At 40.6% G+C, this 17,925-nt stretch overlaps 1 protein-coding gene and 1 pseudogene across 2 annotated transcripts in view; both read right to left on the bottom strand.

Moving 5' to 3' along the window:
• The window catches only part of SPOCK1 (SPARC (osteonectin), cwcv and kazal like domains proteoglycan 1), a 727,447-nt gene that overhangs the window by 260,286 nt on the left and 449,236 nt on the right, over positions 1–17,925 (bottom strand). The gene's annotated exons all lie outside the window — the stretch shown is intronic.
• Positions 13,373–17,430, bottom strand: LOC105756703 (serine/arginine-rich splicing factor 10 pseudogene; annotated as a pseudogene).

Below are 17,925 nucleotides of genomic sequence, written 5' to 3'. Positions count from 1 at the left end.
TGTGCATTTTTGTGATGCTGGGAACCCAGAGTTGATGTTTACCTAGAATCCTCCAATGCGCCTTCCTAACAGCACCCTGTTTTCCTCACTGAGAATCACCACTCCACGTTGTGCACAGGCTTAGTGGGACAATGGTTCCAGATGCCTACTTCCAACTACAAAGACAGGATGACAGAGGTGCCTGCTGACTCTTCCTCTCTCCACCTATTTCATTCAATTCCATTGACCATCATGTAATTCTACCTCTTAAAGTAGGGACCCCAGGGCAAAGAGAACATTGGAAAGTATTCATGGCAGCAGCAACATGTGGTTCTACTACCCAGCCCTCTCACACTCCCGTAGTCCTTTCCCATTCCCAAGCCAAGGTTTTCCAGCTTCTCATTGCCTCTGTGAGCTTTGGATATCCTCCCCGTGATGCTTTAGATAGCCAGAGTCATGCTCTGTTTGCTAAAGTCCAAAGACCTCTTAAGCAATATAGGTTCATGGTCTCTAGAGAACTTCCAAGAGGTCTGTGGTTCGGAACCGCAGTTTAGGGCATTGAACAGTCAGTTGAAAGGCAACCACATCTGTGAGAGCCAACACACTGAACCTTAATTGCCATAAGGGCTCAGAGTGACTGGGGTGAGTAGATCATCCTCAACATCACAGTCCACAAAAAGCTGCTCCCTGGAGATGAAAAATACCATACATATCATGAAACGGAGTCCCGAAATAAAGCTAATTACAGTCATAATCAATCTCCTGATAATTTTGGCAAAGCAAGCTCAGGATATGCCATGTTCCTCAGGAGCCTCTAAACTCTCTCCCCAAGTCATAGTGCATATCATGGAATGGGGGTAGTGAGACTTCACATAGGACCCCACACATGAAGGGCAGTCAGGGGTGACTGTGCCACAGAGGGGAAGGAGTCTTGGAGGCATTGTGACAAAGGAGTGAACTTGTGAACCTGAGCTCACACTTGTATTTCTTTGCACTTCAATGGCAATTATTGGTTATGCTGTAAAACCATCATTGCCTTCACCTACAAATTTAGTTAACAATTTATATTTTGATTTATTTTTCTACCAGTTTTTGTCTTGTATTGTCTACCAAATTGTGAGCTCCTGTCTCATAAATATTTTTGATTTCTCTTAGAGCAGCCAGTATCATAATTTAGCTGACAAAATATTATCAACAAGTTTATAATAAACAAGTTGTTTATAATATCCTGGCACCACTGAAAATGCTGTTTTGTGTAAACTGTTTCTGTACTCAAACATCTCTAGGATTTGCCTACATCTAAGATAGAAGATGGAAGATTTTAAAAGCCTATCTTTTTCATCAAGAATTCAGTGCCACAGCTATCCAATTTCCATGATGTAAGAATAAGATCCAGTAGATGTCATATTCTCGGTAAGATCTAAGAATTGTCACTTCTGTTCTCATCTTTGGTGATATATTATACATGGAACTATCTCACTGTGAAATCCGGGCCCCTAACACAATATTTCAACTAGCTTTATATTTTTACTTTCAAGCTGGTGAGAAAGTTGTTTTCTTTTGTTTGTTTTTTTCCCTCCATCCATAGGGGACACAGAAGTCTCTGATCAATACAGATATCCCCCTTTTGCTCTAGTCTCCTGGGAACCACCTCCCTTATAATGCCAATTGAAATAACATTATGGAAGAATGTGTGCTTACATCAGAGGTTCTCAATCAGGAGTGATTTTGCCTCTTTTCCCCTAGGAAACATTTTGACAATGTCTAATGTCTAATAGGTAGAGGACAGGGGTAGTGCTAAACATCCTATAATCCAGAGGACAGGGTCTCACGACAAAGAATTATCTGGGCCAAAATGTCAATAGTTTCAAGGTTGAGAAGTCCTAGCTTAGATACACAAGGTATACTGGGAGGAGCTAAGTCCATTCTGTGTGGGGGCTTGGAAGTTAATGAGTCTGATGGGAACAGGAGGCATAAGAAAGGGAAAGCAGAAAACAGGTTTGTCCCTAAGGAATCTCCAGAGAACATACCTATCCCATGTTATATTGGAAGGATCCTTCAGAAATTATATAAACCAATTTCCTCATGATCCTGTTGAGAAACTGAGGTCCAGAGAGAGGAGGCAGACTTGTCCAAGGTTCCTAAGAAACTTAGTTGCAGAGCTCAAACTAGAAGAAGTCTGGTCTCATACCCCTAGCCTAGTGTTACTTCTACTCTACCATACTGATTGCAATGAAAAGAAGAAAGAAAATATAGTTCTAAAACTACCACTGGACTTTAAATTTGTTGAAAGGTAGGAAGTGAGAAGAGAATTTTCTGGTCTAGGAAGGAACTAGATGTAGAATCTAAAGACTGGAAGGCAATGGATTTATTCAACAACAAATATGTATTTAGTATCTACTATATGCTAAGTATGACCTTGAGTATATCTCACCTGAATTAAGACACCATCCCAAGAATAGATCTGACACATTGAACACTAATGACTGAAGACCAGACAAGGTGTGGATTGACATCAAGGACATTATACATGAAGAAAGCAAGAGGTCATTAAAAAGACAGGAAAGAAAGAAAAGACCAAAATAGATGTCAGAAGAGACTCTGAAACTTACTCTTGAACATACAGCAGCTAAAGGTGAAAGGAAGAAATGATGACGTAAAAGAGCTGAACAGATTTTAAAGGGTGGCTTGAGAAGACAAAGTAAAGTATTATAAGGAAATGGGCAAAGACCTGAAGAAAAAATTCAAGCCTCGAGTTGCAGTATTGAAGGATTCTACAGGGCAAATATTAAACAGCGTGGGAAGCATCAAAAGAAGATGGAAAGAATATACAGGGTCACTGTACCAAAAAGAATTGGTTGATGTCCAACTACTTCAGGAGGTAGCATATGATCAAGAACCCATGGCACTGAAGGAAGAGGTCTAAACTGCACTGAAGGCATTGGTGAAAAACAAGGCTCCAGGAATTGATGGAATACCAATTGGGATGTTTGAACAAAGGCTGCAGCACTGGAAGCACTCACTTGTCTATGCTAAGAAATTTGGAAGACAGCTACCTGGCCCACCAACTGGAAGAGATCCATATTTGTGCCCGTTCCAAAGAAAGGTGATCCAACGAATGTGGAAATTATCAAACAATATCATTAATATCACACACAAGTAAAATTTTGCTGAAGATCATCCAAAAGTTGTTGTAGCAGTACATCAATAGGGAACTTTCAGAGATTCAAGCAGGATTCAGAAGAGGGTATGGAACAAGGGATATCACTGCTGATGTCAGGTGGATCATGGCTGAAAGCAGAAAATACCAGAAAGATGTTTACCTGTGTTTTATTGACTATGCAAAGGCATTTGACTGTGTGGATCATAACAAATTATGGATAACATTGGGAAGAATGGGCATTCCGGAAGACCTAATTGTGCTCATGAGGAACCTGTACATAGACCAAGAGGCAGTCGTTTGACAGAACAAGGAGATATTTTGTGGTTTAAAGTCAAGAAAGATTTGTGTCAGGGTTGTATCATTTCACTATACTTATTCAGTCTGTATGATGAGCAAATAATCCGAGAAGGTATACTATATGAAGAAGAATGCAGCATCAGAACTGGAGGAAGACTCATTAACAGCCTGGGTTATGCAGATGACACAACCTTGCTTACTGAAAGTGAAGAGGACTTGAAGCACTTACTGATGAAGATCAAAGACCACAGCCTTCCATATGTATTACACCTCAACAAAAAGAAAACAATAATCCTCACAACCAGACCAATAAGCAACATCATGATAAATGGAGAAAAGACTGAAGTTGTCAAGGATTTCATTTTACTTGGATCCACAATCAACACCCATGGAAGAGGCAGTCAAGAAATCAAATTGCACTGGGGAAATCTGCTGCAAAAGACCTCTTTAAAGTGTTAAAAAGCAAAGATGTCACTTTGAGGACTAAGGTGCACAACACAAGCCATGGTGTTTTTGATCACCTCATATGCATGCAAAATCTGGACAGTGAATAAAGAAGACCAAAGAAGAATTTCTACCCTTGAATCATGGTGTTGGCAAAGAATATTGAATATACCATGGACTGCCAGAAGAACAAACAAATCTGTCTTGAAAGAAATACAGCCAGAATGTTCATTAGAAGCAAGGATGGTGAGACTTCATCTCACATACTTTGCACATGTTATTATGAGGAACCAGTCCCTGGAGAAGGACATCATGCTTGGTAAAGTAGAGAGTCCATGAAAATGAGGAAGACTTTCAACGAGATGGATTGACACAGTGGCTGTAACAACGGGCTCAAGCATAACAATAATTGTGAGGATGGCACAGGACTGGAAGTGTTTCCTTCTGTTGTACATAGGGTCGCTATAAGTTGGCACTGACTCAGTGGCACCTAACAACAACATATGATAAGCACTGGTTAAGATACTAGAATGGGAGAGATAAAGCACCTGCTGCCACATGACTTACTTTCTAGTGCAAAAGTGGCAGACATGATCATGAGCAAGACTAAGGCCAAAGATAAATGGAAGTTTAAGTTCAGTCTGGTACCTTAACAACCCCGTGCAAGGTTCAAAGACCTATAAAAAGGCAAACTCTACAAATACCTGTAAAAAGGGTGTTTTAGGATGATGCAACATTTTGTTTCAGGCTCTAGAAATTCTATAGGTTGCTAACTATTGTATTCCTAGGCAGTGCAACAGCAGCAGCAGCAGCAATAATAACAATAATAATAGTCAACATTTGCTGGGTATACGTCTATGTACAATTATGTACTATCTCATTAAATCCTCATAACAACCTTTTGATGTAAGTGTCATTACCCCAATTTATAGATGTGGAAACTTGAGTTCAAAGATGTAAAATAACTCGTCTAAGGTTACACAGCTAAAGGAATTCACACCCAGGTCTGTGTGTCTACAAACCCTACGCTCTTAATGACTAGGTTCAATGGTATCAAGATCATTTTGGAACTTTCAGAGCGAAGACCTACTAGCCACTCCATGCCAACACATGAGTCTTAATTTCCCTGTTCCTCTACCATGGTTCCAACAGCATGTCTTTAACCATAAAGTTTTACACCAAACAAACAATATATATTGTATTTCTTCCTGTTTAAAGTGGCTTCTCAGCAAATTTAAGCTGTCGGCAGACTATATATTTCAAACTTATGTATTTCACACAAACCATATAAAAACATACTGCAGTGGGGACCACCTTGTTTGAAATGTAAATGTTCGTACATTGTTAAACTCTGAAAAGCAGGGAGGTTATATGAAGTATTCATTTACACTTCTGAACACCATCAGGCAAGACAGATTGCTTGATGCCCCATAAATTTTCACCACTAGATTAAATTTTGTTAATGGGACCAAGAACATTCAAAATAACCCATTTTTCTATATCAATATTCGATATATGTCATTGCTTCCTCTACCAAATTTAGTTTTGCTTTTTTTTTAAATCCCTGTCAAGAATCTCATCAAATGGCTATCTGCCAGGCACATACTCACTGGGTCTCAAGGCCTACATGGAGGGCACTAGAATCAGGGCAACCTGGGAGTTGAGGCCAAAAGTGGACCAACCCTGCTAGCCCAATGAATACTCCAGATATACATGTATGGGAATCTTAGTCAGCAACGATTTACAGAACACCCATTATGTTCTGTGTAATTGTGTCAGAAAGTACAACTGCTTTCAGACAGGTTATCTCACTTAAGCCCCACAAGAAGTCTGGGAAGTAAGAGTTACTGTTCCCATCTCATCAATCAGAAAAAACTGAGGCTTAGACAGGTTAAAGCACTGCTCTGAGGCACACAGTTAGGACATAGCCAGGCCGAGATCCATATCTATTATTCTAAACCCAAGTTCTCTGTTCGTTCTCCTCTTTCACTGCAGTTCCCATTATACCAATCACTTAACAGAGGCAGCCACAAATAAAACATAGTCCTGGCTTCAAGGAGCTTATAATGTTATAGGGAAAATAGATGTATTCATATAACCATGGAAGTCAAAATTTACAGAATACTTACTATGTGCCAGGCACTGGAGTAGGCTCTTTACAAACATTACTTCACTTCATTCTCCCAACAACTAGATGAAGTAGGTGCTATTACTATTACCATTTTAAAGATAAGGAAACTAAAGTTCAGAGAGATTATGAAACTCACCCAATGGCACAGTACTTAGAGGACAAGCTGTGATTCAAACTCTCTCTGTGGGTGACTACAGAGCCCATATCATTAACCACTGTGCTCTAATACTGCCATGTCAACAACAAACCAGAGTTCTATGGGACTCTCCCCATAGCAGTGTGTAAGCTATGCGTGCTGGGGACTCAGAAGGGGAGAGTGTCCTGTGGGGTAAACAGGGAGAACCTCCAATGGAAACTCAAATATGAGTAGGCTTTCAGAGAGAGCAAGTGCCCTCAATGTACCTAAAACCCTGTAGGTACCATCACTTGGTCATCACCAGGTTGTTGCCTCAACAACCCACTCTTCCCCTGGATAATCCCACCTCTAAATTAATGCCTGTCTCCAGACAGCCTTCCATGACCCATATGTATTTCACAAGCATGAGAAGTCACATGGTCATATACTTACCATTTTTGCATGTCTTTCTTCCCCATGGTGAGCTCACCAAGGGCAAAGAATGAATCTTAATCCTCTCTGTACACCCACTGACTTTCACTGTTCCTGATACAGAGCAGACACTCAACAAACATTTGCTGAACTTAACTGGGAAGCAACATTCTTGAAATAACCACATGAAAGGGTGAGCAACCCTGTGCAACATGAAGGGTCAGAGGCCAGCTCATAATATGTGCTCTGTAAATGTCTGCTGAATAAAGAAAAAACTATCCATCAGTTTGAAGCAACTGCGAGCTAAATGTATTAACATCGAGACAGCTTTAACCAACTGTTGGGCCAAAGTAGCTGCTGGGAAAAAAAATTACAAGTGACAAAAAGTAAAAAAAATGAAGACAAGAGAGGAAAACCACATGCTGGCACACAGTAGGCATTCAGTTAGTGTTCTCTGTCCTGCTGAACTCATCAGCTGACAATTCCTACAAAGAGAAAATCATACTAGAGTTTGAATTGCCATTTATATCTGAGAGGGCAACATGACAACTATTACACCCATCTAATAAACCAATGTTACCTGTGTGCCTCCAATTATGAAGGTTACTCTGACTTAAAATCCCATTAAGAGCACCCAGAGCAGCTGCTCCTGTACACATCTTACATATTAAATCACCATGGACAATTTGCCTACATGGCCAGCAAATGGCCTGAGTATCTGGCCCTTGAATTACAGGTTTTTTCATATCTCATTTCCATAAAATAGCCTGCTCAAGAAAGTCAATGATTATTTCATTTAAACAGCTACCGCCAAACAGTGCAGCCCTGGGCTTCAACACTAAGCCCACAACATTTCTACATTTTCCAGAAAAGTAAAAACAAAACGATACTCTACCAATTTTTAAAGATGGCCAGAAGGGCCCTGAAATTTAACCCACAGGAAATGCCCATTGTTGCATGCTGGTTTATGTGAAAACGCCAAGACTTCACTGTGCCCTTCCAGCCATTTTAATACCTTCAAGATGGCAGGATAATGAGGATTTGGAAAATAAGAATCACTGAGGTCCATCTCTCCATTAATAGACAGGGTTTGATATGGAGAGGGAAACAGTAATAATATTTCCAAACTATCTCGGTTTCCATGTAGAGAAACCAATTATCCAGAGGCCCCTCTTCCCTGCAGGAAGACAGGCTCTCTGTTCATCAATATTTCATGCACTGTCATCTGTGCATTATTTAATAAAGCAATTGAGGGGATGAGTTTCTTTTATTTTCAACCTTTCCACCAGAGACCCTAAGCCTACCATACACGTGCTGGAATTCAGCTGGCAAACACAGGAAGATGTATTTGCTGATTTTTTGAGGTCAAGGGACTGTTTCTAGTCTTGAACACACTCCAAGTTTATAATACACACTCCTTACCCCAGGGACACCTGGTCCATGTCTGTTTGTGCTGACTGAGGTGAGCTCACTTCAGAATTCAATACATAATGATGCAATCGATCAGCAGATCACCAGGTATTTACTGAGTGCCACACAGAGGGGAAACAAAGTTTATAAACCAGAGTCCCTGCCCTCACAACCTAAAGGCTCCCTGTACAGACAAGATGAAAGTACATGAATGGGTAAACAATGGAGACTCCACACCAGCTAAGTACATGACTTGACTATCACATCCATGGTGCAGGGGGCCTGGCAGGTAAAAGGCAGGGGAAGTGAAAGTGTCTTTTAAAAAATTTTTCCTGTATAATAGTTAACTCCTTTCCTTCTAGCCCCTAGTCTCCCTTTTATGTATAGTGTGAGTGGGAACATACTTCCCAGTGGTGCTTGCCTCACATCCCAGCAGTGAAGGGACCACATACTTCTTTTACCCCAGCTGCAGTATAGCTGTGGGCAGGAGCATGGCCTGATATCAGATACCACACCCCTTTCTGGAACCTCTAAGTCTGCAGGGAGTGACTCAAAGAAAATCCAGAGGTCAAATTCATCACAGCCAAGGTGACAGCACTTGGACTTGGCCATTTCTGATGTTTGGCTTTCAGCAGGGCCCTCAATTCCTACCCATTGTCCAAGCCCATTGGAACTTCTAAGAGCCCCTGCCATCCTTCAAATAAATCATCTTTTTCTTAAGAGAGCCAGAGTTGGCTTCCATTTCTTATAACCAAGACACTGACTAATTAAGCCCTCAAGAGCTGTTTGGTGAGAGAGAAATCGAAACTTTGATCCAATTGCTGCTCTATCTCATCACAAGTGCTGGATCACACAACCAGCAGGCTGAGCGTGTGCTTCGGGTACCAAAATTATTTTTCTAAGACTGTGATATTTTATTTCACAAAACACTGCCAAGCTGTGGACAAGAATCATGATAAACCTCAAACTTCATTGGTTTTTCTTTTATTTTATAGTTTAGTAGTGTTTTTACTTTGAATTGTACATTTTGAACTTAGGAAGCCTGGCTCTGCTCGTTACACAAATATCTGTGGGTTTATCAAACGTCCTTAGCCAGGGTACCCTTTCCTTCAGAGGAAAGGCTGGGTGACATTTATTGTCATACTATATCTAGCTGCCATATGTCTCTACTACCTGTCTATCAGTTTGTCGGACTGTGGTGGCTTGCATGTTGCTGTGATGCTGGAAGCTATGCCACCAGTATTTCAAATATCAGCAGGGTCACCCATGGTGGACAGGTTTCAGTGGAACTTCCAGACTTCCAGACTAAGACAAACTAGGAAGAAAGGTCTGGTAATCTACTTCTAAAAATTAGCCAATGAAAAATTATGGATCACTACCGAATATTCTCTTATATAAGGCTGGAAGATGAACCCCCTAGGTTGGAAGGATCATGACAATGAAGCACGACTGGGCAATGTTTCATTCTGTTATACACAAAGTCTCCATGACTTCTACTTAACAGCAACTATATATCTAGCATTCTCTGTGTATTAAAGAAGAAGCCCAGGTGGCACAGTGTTCAAGCACCAGGCTGCTAACCGAAAGGTCAGAAGTTGGAACCCACTAGCTGCTCTATGGGAGAAAGATATGGCAGTCTGCTTCCATAAAGATTTACAGCCTTGGAAACCTCATGGGGCAGTTCTACTCTGTCCTACAGGGTTGCTATGAGTCAGAATCAACTGGACAGCAAAGGGTTTGTTTGTTTTCTGTGTGTTTAGGTAGTTACTAAATTCTGTGCATAGCTGTTACCATTTATTCTTTACAACAATCCACAAGGTATGTATCACTAATACCACTTTGAGCCTGTCTATCCCTTTTACTATAAGTAACCAGTCCTTGTTTAGACAGCTGGTAAAACACAAAGCTAAGATTTGAACCTACTCTAAGAGATTCAAAAGCTTCTGTGTCTAACGTAACCACCAAGTTATGTCATTTAATGGTTACTTACAGGGATATATTACAGTGCTTTTCACAGTTAAATCAAATTACCAAGTCCTGGGGGCGAAAAGAAATATGAGCCGGACCTAAGCCAGCTCCCTGTTTCTGCCTAAGCTTTCCCTCTGGAAAGAGGGACTCCTTCTTCAACTTTGTTAGGAACACTTTTGTGACAACTCATGCCATCAGGCAATAATCCCACATTTAACTGAAACCCTTCCTCTTCAAGTTTAAACATATTTCTCTCTTCTCCACGGGGAAGAGACAAGCTGACCTAACTCGGTGGTATAATTGGCTTTCGTATGCTTCAAGACAATTACTTAGGTCTCCCTGCAGGCTTCTTTTCCTGAGCTACAATTCCTAATTATTTTTCATACATGCTCTAATTTCCAACTCAACAATCAAATCTGTTGCCCTCCTTTGAACTGTGTCCTGGCTGTACTTTGCAGTTAGTGGTCCTGACACATGGGCACAGTGCCCGGGCTGTCCAGTCTTGTTCACCCTCTCAGGTCTGAGTCAGAGGCAGAGGTGAAAAGGTTCATTCTGGAAGGTGGATAATAGCCCCATTCCAAAGGAGAGCATTTGTCTTGATCAGAGACCCTATTCCAAAATTGACTCACTGGCAGATCTAAGCACGCAGGGGTTGGCATGGGGAGGGAAGAAACAGCACCCCGGCTTGACATCAGAGAAGCTCTGGCCTTTCACCAGCCCTGGACTAAGAAATGACAGAGACAGTGAGAAAAGATGGGACCAGCACCTGGATATAGTAAAGGTAGAAGAGGCACCAAGTGCCCCGTGGAGAGGGCATCACCCAAGGAATAACTTTGTCAGAGGATGAGGCCAGCACCACCTTTCACATGTTGTCTCCTTTACATAACAGGCATGTGCATGCTCTCTCAATCTCCCTCCCCTCCCCGGACACACACACGTCTTTGCAGAGCTAATTCCTACTCATTCTGTAGATGTCTATGATTCAGTCCCTGACCTCAAGGAACTTATAAGATTTTTTAAAAAAAAAGGTTCCAGGAGTCATAATAGAGAAAAACAACAAATTACTATGGGAATGAATGAGAGTTACGAAGAGAGAGGAATTACTCCCTACACCAGGTATGAAGGAAGGCTTGTAGAAATGGGGACATTGGAAGTAGGGGCATTTGAGCTGGGCCCTGAAAAATGGGTAGATGAAACATGTAAAAATTAGGGGTAAGGAAAAAATGCAGTCAAAGGACCAGAGGTCACAGTAAAGCCCTGGTAGGTTGGACAGGCAGGGGAAATGGAAGGTCTCTGAGCATAATCATGAGATGACTGGAGCTCTACATGATTCAACATGTTTACAAGTGTAAATGTTCTAGCTCTACAATTAACATGTAAACTTCTTAGGGGCAGAATACACGTGTGCCAGGGAACAGTACAGTAGGAGATTAATAAATATTTATTATGATTTGGTCTATTCATTAGCAAGAATTGCTATTTTGTTCTCTTAGGTGTTACTGTCAGTCAGTATACCAGTACCAGCTGCTGTTGATTCCAACTCATGGCGACTCCACGTTTGTCAGAACAGAACTGTACTCCATAGGGTTTTCAATGGCTGATTTTTCAGAAGTAGATTGCCAGGCCTTTTTTCTGAGGTACCACTTGGTGGACTTGAACCTGTAATTTTTCAGTTAGCAGCTGAGCGCTTAACCATCAGTCAATATAGCATCATGGTTAGTTAAGAGCTCAGGCTCCAAGCTCTAATCCCAGGTTCACTACTTATTCGCTATGCGACCTCAAACAAATTCCTTAACTTTTATTGACCTCAGTTTCTTTAAAGTGAAGACATAATTGTAGCTATCTCATAGGATTGTCAAATAACAAAGGAGACAATCCATGTAAAGTGCTTGGCAGAGTTAACTGGCATATAGAATGTGCTCAAAAAACCTAAGCCTACCTACCTTCAACACCACTCCTGCCCCCATAAACTTTACACTTGCTTATGACAAGCAGTAAACAGTGACTCCTTTGGAGAAACTACAGAATTTCTTTTTTTTTCTCCTTCATTTTGTTTTTATTATAGCATGTTTGCTTAATTTACAGCAAGCAGAAAATAAGCTGGGTCTTGTTTTGATCCAAACATTGACGTTTTAAAGTTTGTACACAATATTTGTTAAAAAGAACATATAAAAATACCTTTTTAGAAGCTTCTGTAAGAAGGAAAATACAAAGTTTAACCCCACAACTTTCCTCTTAACTAGAACTGCAAACTACCACTACAGTTTTAAATAGACTTTTCGTTGTCTAAACTATACATCCAGGAAAATCTAAAAAATTAAAGAAATGTGCATATAAATGATTGCATAGCAGAACATGAACATTAACTGCAAACAGTAAAGAAAGGAAAGTTAGAAATACTATCAAATATACAAAGGTTCTAGAATCAATCCTTCAAAACACATTCCACAAACAGTATTTAAAAATCATATTTTGTTCTTTATAGGCAGGCCTAGATAACTAAAACCAAAACTGAAAACAGTAATCCTCTAAAAGGAATCGCCCCTCCACAATATTTCTTACTTTTATCTGCAAGAAAGCAATCTGGGATTTTTAAAGATGTTAGCTTTTATTCTGAAATGAAATTGGATGTGTCAAGTCACTTTTACTGCCCCAAAATGAACTTTCAGAGAAATACTAGAAATTATAAATGGTTAATTAAGGGTATCATTTTCTCATTTTTAGGCAGGTATTGCCAGGTCTACATCGATAATAAAAAATTCTTGGAGATGTCACTCTTGCTTAATATTGACTAATTCTTTTTCCAAAATTATTTTAAATTTCATGGCACCACAGAATCACCTAGTAATGGGAGTGTTGTCTTTCAACTTGCCTCACATTAAATAAACTGAAGTGTAAAGGGCAAGCCTCCTTTGTAAAGAGGTAAGCAGATTTTGATACAAATGCACAAACTGAGTGAGCCATAAGCATCAAAATTTAGTTCTTTTCCACTATCCACACACACACACAAACAAAACCTACTTTGAAACAATTTACTTGCTTCTAACAGCAGTAAGAAAACTAAGCAATATTATGGTCAACAATGTCCTTAAAATTTAGAGTAACTACAAAACGGCATTCTTTCCTCCTAAAATTATTTCTGCCATCATCGATCTGCTCAAATCTGGGTTTTTCCTGAAGTTTCTATGTTTCAAATCTTCATAAAAACCAGAAAAAAGCAGTGAACCCTCCATGTTTCAGTCAAAAACTCAATCTCTGAAAATGCTACTTAACCCAGTTAGCATCATTTTCCAAGACAACAGAGATAACAAAAGAATTATTCCACACTGCAAATTGAAATAAACTATTATCATGGGCCTAGACCCTATTAACAACTCATAAAGGTCCACCCTGAACCTAAATGTGTCTGAGCTGTGTCGTCCTGTGCCTACAACCTCACTTTTTGTATCATTCTATCTTATTAACAAGCTGGATTTCTAGGTTAACAGTTCTACCAAATATGGATACGAAAGTTTATTTTTAATAAGACAATGTTGCAAATTATGGTCAACCAACATCTTTTCACCAATACTTCAAGCATAAAAAATGAGAATCTTTACAAAAATATACAGAGACACCACAAATTGGTAGCTGCCCATAACATTAAACAAACTGGACTCTTAAGAGTGGCTTCTCAACAGCATATCATTTTAATTATAACCATTGCCTTGTACAGGGAAAACTAACAAGTGTTTTTTAAGCATCATTGCAACATTGTATTCCTGATAATTTAAGTAAACCAAACTATGAGTAAATGAATGATACATGCCTAAAAATATCATGGTTTATATATACTATTAGTGGCCACTGGACTTAGGACTAGTCCAAGACCTTGATCTAGATTTTGACCTAGACCTAGACTGTGATCTTGACTGACATTTGGATCTAGGTGGTTCTTTTTTCCTTGATTCCTTTTCATATCTTGAGCCAGACTTATAATGTGTTTTGGAGTCTGTTTTAGAGGTGCCTCTAGTTTTGGTGTGAGATGCAGACCTAGAACGTGATTTAGCCTTCATTTCTTTCTTGGGCTAGGACTTGGACCGTGATCTTGAATTGGATTTAGATCTTGAAAAAGATCGATTTCGGTGTTTGAATCTATCATCGTCGGAATGGCTTTCGCTACGCCGCGGTCTTCCAGTCAGTCTACTGCTAAAAAGCATACTTTCTAGGACTATAAGATCTTCTATAGCTGTAATCAAAAGACCGACTTCTTGATCTCCTTCTTTCATAACTTCGGCTTCTAGAACGTCTGTATCTGTCATAATCATCATAGCGTGAAGAACTGTACACATTCCTCCCTTCCTTGGCTTTCATCTGATTTGCTGTCTTCCGATCCCCCTGTGCAAACTGGATTTCAGTTTGACGTCCACAAATCCATTTTCTGTCCAAATTATGTAAAGCATCTTCGGCATCAGGAACATCCTCAAATTGAACATAAGCAAATCCTCTTGGACGTCGAGTGTAGAAATCAAGTGGAACATATACATCAACTATAGGACCATAGCGACCAAACTCTCGACGTAAATCTTCAGACCTGGTGTCGTCAGCCACGTTCCTCACGAACAGCGACGTGCTGGGGGGGCGCAGGCAGCGGGACACGTCGGCGGTGTGAATCTCGGCCAGGGCCCTCACGGACTCCGCAAACCGTCCGCGGTTCCCACGGAGGATCCTCAGACACACACAGCCAGAAGGGTCTGCTACGGCAACCGCCTCTTCTCGCGAGACCGAAACTACAGAATTTTGTTCAAAACTCACAATAAAATTAAAATCTATTTGCAATAATAGTAAAAGCAGGAGATTTGCCCTGCTCCACATCTATTTCTGACTACATGTATGCTAACTCTAACGCTACAGAAAAAAACTTCTGGACCTGAGTATCAAGGCCAGAGGAAAGCCAGCCAGCCGCATTAAACTTTTACCCAACCCTCCTAACAACGAAGTGAAACTAAGGAAACAACCATTAAAATCACCAACCCATTGCTCTATAATCCCCTAAAATGAAAAGTACCTAGCAAATCCTGCAACGAAGTTTTAATTGTCTTTAAAGATGGAAGATTATCAGTCGGGCAGCTTATGTCTGGAGGTGAGATGAGAAGGCAGAGAGGGTTAGGAGCTGGGTGAATGGACATGGGGAATCAGGGGTGGAAAGGAGGAGTGTGCTGTCACAGTACAGGGAGAGCTACTAGGGCCACATAACAATGTATGTATAAATTTTTGCACAAGAGACTAACTTGAAATGTAAACTTTCACTTAAACGACAATAAAAAAAAGATGGAAGATTTTGTTGCTTAATCACAAGAAGTGGCCAATATATCCTAAACTATCATAGGTGTTTGCCATCAAGGTCAGCTTGAACAGACTCAGAGTTAGGCTCTCTCCTTAGGCCTCCTTAAGCTATTGGAGGCAGGAACCCTGTTCTCTCTTTGACAGCAAACACAATAAAGCGTGGGGTGGTGACATGAGTTAGCACATCCCCTAGAAGTTGTGAAGGTCCTTGGATATCTCAATGGTAAAGTAAACTTGAAATGTTTTAATCAAAAGGCTGAGAATTCTGACAGGCTTCCTTCCCAGTGACTACAAATACCATACATATATTTACAGCCAAACCTAGGAAAGCTAGAACCTGTGTAAGGCAGAAACCTGTCAGAGAAGGAAAACTGAAATATTTTCCACTAAATAGAGAGCTACAAAAAAGTGATGACTGCACCTTGTCAAAGGTGGAAAACCTAAAAGACCCAGAAAAACAAGGCAGTCCCATTGAGTTCTGGTTCTCACAGTTTTCACTGTATATATGTGTGTGTATATGTGTGTATGTATATACACACACACACATATATATGTAATTTCTTACATACACACACACACACGTATGTGCATATACATATATTGTTAGTTGCCATCGAGTTGGCTCTGACTCCTGGAGATCCCATGTATGAGAGAACGGAATGTTGCTCAGACCTGCACCATCTTCACAATTGTTGGTAGGCTTGAGGCCATTGTTGCAGCCACTATGTATTTTGAGTAACTTCTAACCCACTATCTTCCAGCACTCTTCTGCTGTGATCCATGGGGTATTCATTGGCTAATTTTCAGAAGCAGATCACCAGGCCTGTCTACCTAGTCTGTCTTAGTCTGAAAGCGCCACTGAAACCTATCTACCATGGGTTACCCTGCTGGTATTTGAAATGCCGGTGACATAGCTTCCAGCATCACCGCAACATGCAAGCTACCACAATACAACAAACTGACATATGCGTGGTGGTATATGCATATGCATATACAAATGTATATGTATATATATACACCCAAATGCATATATAACTAATTACTTGCCTTGTTAGGTACATTTTTTCAACAATAATTATAAATGACTATAAGAACCTATCACTCATTAAGTTCTCAGAGGGATGAATCCTCCATCAGAAAAGGTAATAACCCAAAGTGATGCTCTTATCAATACAAATCAGCTGTAGGGGCAGGACAGGCTGATGGCTAGCATGGACAGTAAAGAAAAATGATGCTAACAAACAGTATATAAAGTTAATACATGGTATATGGTTAATGAAATGCAAAAACAGTTGATACAATGCCAAGAAAACACTAAGGACGCTGCTTCCCCTTTGTGATGGTTAAGGTTGTGTGTCAACTTGGTTGGGCCATGATTCTCAGTGGTTTGGCAGTCGTATAATGTTGTGATCACTTTCATGATGAGATTTGATATAATGCGATCACCTCCATGATGGGATCTGCTGTGAGTAGCCAGTCAGTAGAAAGGGAGTTTCCTAGAGCATGTGGCTTGCATGGCTCATGGGCTTTTGCTCACTCTGGATCCTGCAGCTAGCTCCTGTTCATCTGACCTCCGGTTGTTGGGACTTGAGCTAGCAGCTTACCTGCGGTCTTGCCTACCAATCTTGGGATATGTCAATCTTTGCAGCTTGTGAGCTCCATGAATCAGGAGAAGCCTATATCCTGACCCACGGACTTCGGATGTTTCAGCCGTTACAACTGCGTGAGCCATCTCCTTGATACAAATCTCTCTATATATATTTATACAGTTTACTGGTTTTGCTTCTCTAGGGAACTCAGCCTAAGACACCCTTCTTATGATAATCTCCCAAAGGGGATTCGTGGTGGTGGGCAGGGGTGGAGTGGGGATGGAGATCAGGTCTGACAACAAAGGAGTACAACCACAATTCACTTTGCTTTCTGAATAAAGTTCAGATCATGTCCCCCGCTGCCAGATATTTTTTAACAGGACACAAAGGCTGGGACTGCAACTTATAAATTCCCAGAGATGACAGTAATTAAGTAATAGAAGGCTGGCATACAGTGTGTTCAGGCAATGAAAGTTAAATGAATGGCCTCCCAGGTGCCAGCCCCTAAATAATTGAACACTAGGTGTACTTTTTTTCTTAGTATCTCTAGAAATTCTTACCAGAGAAAATCTACCATGTGGAGTTAAAGACAACACGTGCTTTCTCTGAATCAGGGCAACTTCAGCCAGTGGGCAAAGCAGGTGTCCTATGGCACAGGTCTGCTAGGAGCCAGACCCACATTACCAAAAACATCTTCAAAGGAGTCCTGGGGAGAGGAGGAGACCAGAGGCCCTTCACTAGGAAAACAGCCCCTGGTGGAAGCTAGGTTAAGGAGCTCAGCAAGCCTAGCTTGTAGGGAGATAAAGTGAGGGCAAGAAAAAACTAGAAAGGAAAGCATTAGAAGAGGTGGCAATCAAGAGGGAGTGATGAAGAGGAGGATAGAAAAAAATGGTAAGAACAGAAGAAATATTTGAGAAGAGAGGCTGACGGATGCTAGGGAGGGGAATAAACATAAGGGTTTGGGAAAGAGGGAAAAGAAAACAGAGAGCTTGTAAGATAACAAAGTTTAAAATCCCTTTGACAATAACGCACATTAAAAAAAAAAAAATCTTCCATGAAAATGCTGTTGGAC

This window comes from Trichechus manatus, unplaced genomic scaffold (assembly GCF_000243295.1).
Source record: "Trichechus manatus latirostris isolate Lorelei unplaced genomic scaffold, TriManLat1.0 scaffold00127, whole genome shotgun sequence".
NCBI classification, from domain to species: domain Eukaryota; kingdom Metazoa; phylum Chordata; class Mammalia; order Sirenia; family Trichechidae; genus Trichechus; species Trichechus manatus.
This window is presented reverse-complemented; position numbering and strand designations above follow the sequence as displayed.